The sequence below is a fragment of the Salmo salar genome, chromosome ssa14 (assembly GCF_905237065.1).
Source record: "Salmo salar chromosome ssa14, Ssal_v3.1, whole genome shotgun sequence".
Classification (NCBI taxonomy): domain Eukaryota; kingdom Metazoa; phylum Chordata; class Actinopteri; order Salmoniformes; family Salmonidae; genus Salmo; species Salmo salar.
The window spans coordinates 24,976,187-24,980,979 of NC_059455.1; positions in this window are offsets into that span (position 1 = coordinate 24,976,187).

Genomic DNA, 4,793 nt, shown 5'->3' on the forward strand with positions numbered 1-4,793 from the left:
TTTGTCGTTTAGGCAAAGGCTGCATGAGTCAATCTGTTGATGCGAATTGTGGTAAAGTTACATTTGTAATCTGTAGGCTTAAGTAACACATTTGTAATGATAATAAACACAACAGCTTGCATGGCATTTGTTAAGCAGTACCCCAGTATTTGATATTATTAATTCTCTGTTCTATTCAAGTCAGCAAAGCTGTTGTTTTTTTTATCAACCAACCTAGGCAGAGTTGGGCACTCAGCCAATTATCCAACAGCGCTGTCGCCATAATGTAAACAATTTCATTTCCAAGCAGCATAGCATGTTAGCAGTATTGAATCCTAAAACAAATACAAATTCTAAGAAATGTAAAATGATCAACATCCATATTTTCCATTTATTACTGTGTGATTTAATCAGAATCAAGTGCCATCTGCTTTGAGACAAAAAATCTGAAACATCCAAAATATCACCTCACATAGCTGCAGCCTATAAAATAGACTAGAGAGTAAAAATTGACATCATAACTCAAGTGGGGAAAGCCAAGGCATGATGAAATCACTAAATACCCCAGGCACAAAGTAGATTAAGCCTAGCAGCACATGACCCAATCATTCAGAGGCAGACAGAGCCCACAGCAGGCGATGTGTTAAGGGGACAGAGTCAGCAAATTAACCCCATGGGATCACAACATGGTCCACACACAGAGGGCCAGATTGGATGGAAAATAAATCAAAACAAAGCTTTTTTAGGCCAGCCCACCCACAATAGCCAGCGACAATAACATCACAACAGAGGAAATGTGAATATTTGGAACAAATGGCGTCCCATACTAAAATAATCCGAACTGCGAAGCCTCCATATGCAAATAAAAAAAGTAATTACTTAGTCAGAGGGTTAGGAGCATCTGACACTTTGAGGTTTTAATCTGACATATGGTTTGTTTGTGGGAGCAGAGGAGTGTTGTCATACAGAAGGTTTAAAACTGATTTTAGGGGGTAGAATACTAATTGTATATGATTCAGACTACAAATATTTTAGTTCCATAATATTATATCATCTGTTCCCCCCAACATAATCTCTGATGTTTTATGTGATGACATCACAGGCATAGCAATAGGATCTCAAATGGTCACAAGCCTTTTGAGAAGAGGAGCCTCAGCCATATTATATCCCTTCTTAGTTGAGACCATTACAATGTGCTTCAATTACATAAAGAAACTAGAACGGTTCCTTTATGATTATGACACACAACCATTTTATGCCCAGTCTGTGGAGAAAATGACTGAATTGGCGTCACTTTTACATCAGGGCCTAGTGGAGAGGAAACACTTTATTTTAATATATTTCCTCCCTTCTTGTCCTCTGTCATTTCTCTGTGATAGTAAACTCTCCTGGACGCATCCATCAGTTTCTGTGGCCAAGAGTGGGAATAAAATCATTAAACCATAAGTCACTTGGCAAGCAGGAATAAAAGGCCCTCTGTTTCTCTGAGTCCTCCTGAAAAGAGCTGCATGGTTTGTTGGTTTCATTCAGAAACCAACAAGTTAATGTTGCATATAATGTAATGTTTTGGTACTTGGCATAGTATATGACTACTGTAAGGTAAAACTGGTGTAATCAGAGGTGAGGCTTCTTCCAACGGCAAATCATTTTAGAAAGGGTCTGAAAAATGTACCAAATATGATACATGTATGACCACACGAGGGCCCCAGAGAGAGCTCTGAGAAGACAGTTCTTTAAAAAAAATGCTGGTTCCAGGACCCCACCTGAAATAAGTAATTCAGTATCAATAACAAAACCAGAGTAGAGCTACAATTTTCTGGTTCTCAATAGATTTGGGATATTTAAGAATACAGTACATACTAACATTCACTTACATTGAAAAAATCACCCTATAGCCTGTGTGAGCAATGTGCTGTGAAAAGCACAGAACGTGTCACGCTATCAACACCTGTCATTCACTACTAGCTACATAAAGGTGATGTTTAACCCTCAGTGGTATAAATGTTTAAGCATTCCCTATAATGTTTCTGCCGTTTCTATACAAGGCTTTATTTAGTTTTGAATTGATCAAATTGCCCCATTGTAAAACAGTGCCCACTCAAGTGCCCACCACATACTGGTTATACTACTTGTGACAGGTTATATTCCTATAACCCTAAGAGGATAGCTAGGGACCTCTGTGTGCTTCCTTGCCTGTGTGTGTATACCCTTTCTCAGGGCTAGGGAAACCCCCTTGGCCCTTCCTCAAGACATGAAGGGACTGCTGAAAATAAACCCCTATTAAAGCCATTTTATTCTTGCTTCAGAGAATCATGACAGCAGAAACTGTCTCCCTCTGTAACATGTTGTGGGAGATATTTTGGGACATTAGCCTGCAAATAGACCACAAACCTATACATGACACAGAGAGCCAGGACAGTGATCTTAATTATTATGATGACAATTAATGATGCATCTTATCTACAGTATATGGTCCTATGCTTCTGTATTGCATATACTGCGTGTACACTTTAGAACATAGTGTTTTGGAAACATAGTGGTGGAAAAAGTACCCAATTGTCATACTTGAGTAAAAGTAAAGATACCTTAACAGAAAATGACTCAAGTAAAAGTGAAAGTCACCCAGTAGAATTGCTCAAATATGCTTAAGTATCAAAAGTAAAAGTATAAATCATTTCACATTCTTTATATTAAGCAAACCATACGGCACCGTTTTCTTATTTTTTTAATTGACGGCTAGCCAGGGGTACACACCAACACTCAGACATTTACAAATGATGCATGTGTGTTTAGTGAGTCCGCCAGATCAGAAGCAGTAGGGATGACAAGGGATGTTCTCTTGATAAGTGTGACTTAGACCATTTCCCTGTCCTTCTAAGCATTCAAAATGTAACAAGTACTTTTTGGGTGTCAGCGAAAATGTATGGAGTAAAAAGTACATTCTTTTTTTTAGGAATGTAGTGAAGTAAAAGTTGTAAAAAAAAATGTATAGTAAAGACACCCCAAAAAACGACTTAAGTACTTTACACCAGTGAGTGTTTTAGCACGTAGTAGCCAATGACATTTAAATTGGTCTCGGGAAAATCGCACGATGGGTCATTTTGGGGGCAGTGATTTAAAAAATAAACAGTCTACATGTGAAAGGTTTTGTCAATAAATAGTATACTTAGTTGTGACTGTCCTGTTTATGAATATAACATTGAGGAATTATTTGGATAGTCTGGGGGTCGGTCTACTCTTATTGAAGACAATAATAGTCTTCAAGACATGTTTAGCGTACAATTTCAAGGTAAGAATTTCAGAAACCCATTTTCACCAACAGAAATGGTTATGGCAGTAGTTGTTTTCAATGTTTCAGTACCATATAAATATTAAGTCACCAGTATTTAGGGACTGTTACCAATGCAATGCTTTCTCATGACCAAATGCCATGGAGCCACCCAGGGCTGTTCCTGTGGTGATGAAGTTTGACCATCCCGTGTCAGTATCATGATGAGGGAACAGTCCAATGGAAGATTATCTTCCTCCACCACCACTACAGAGAGAATTGGTCCCTTATTCTATATGATTGAACTGGGTCATTTAACTGTGAAGTGGCCAGGACTTTATAGAGGATTGTAATACAGATCATTTAGTTTAACTCCAGGAGGTCCAGTAGGATAGGGAGAGTGGAGATCACTGGTTTAGTGAGAAGCTGAGCCACAGGGCTGAACCACAGTCCATTACCCCACATTTAGGTCCTGTACTGTTGGTTTATGTGGCTATAAGGATAGTTCCAACCAGCAACACAGACAGATGAATTTCACCGCAATAACCTACAGATACTCTTTTAATAGAAGGAATTATTTAAAGATCATCTATCATTATTATGTTTAAACTAACCCCAACCAAACATTTAGGATAAGTTGTTACATATGTATGTTTTGTAAATGTGCCCACAGAGAAGGCTTAGAGATTGTATTCAGTTGACGTGATGCCTTTCATTTGTGATTTCCTGGCTCTGTTTATCTGACTGTCACATCCTAATTTTCTTTAAGCTATGGAGGCTGGGAGCATAACTGGGTCAGTTATACTTCCTGAATGCTCCTGACCCGTCCAACGAGGGAAGGACAGGGTACTGGCTCGCATGGCAGCACATCTGCATTATGTCTCTTGCTATAAGGGCACAAGGCGAGACCCAGATGCAGACACAGGAGGCAGATGGTTGAGCTCTGATATTTATTATAACAAAAAGGGGCAGGCAAAAGGCTGGTCGGAGACAGGCGAGAGTTCATTAACCAGGTCCGAGTCCAAACAGTACCAGGCGATAGGCAGGCTCGAGGTCAGGACAGGCAGGGGTTCAGTGATCAGGTTCGAGTCCAAACAGTACAAGGCGACAGGCAGGCTCGAGGTCAGGACAGGCAGAGTGGTCAGGCAGGCAGATTTGGCGTCAGGACAGGGAAGGGTCAAAACCAGGAGGGCTAGGGAAAAACAGAGACTGGCAAAAATAGGAGCTAGGAAAACCCCTGGTTCACTTGGCAAAACAAGACGAACTGGCACAGAGACAGGAAACACAGGGATAAAAAACACCCGGGATAATGGGGAAAACAGGTGACATCTGGAGGTGGGTGGAGACAATCACAAAGTCAGGTGTAACAGATCAGGGTGTGACACTTGCCCGTGGTGTTTTTTTGTTTTTTTTTACCCATTTCAGATTTGTCTGGGTTGGTTCTACTGGGGTTTGATTTTCTATAAAGGCTTTCATGTCATGTTATTCAGGTGGATTTTGACATGTGCACGCTATGCTACAGTAAGGTGTTTTAGCTGACCTTTTA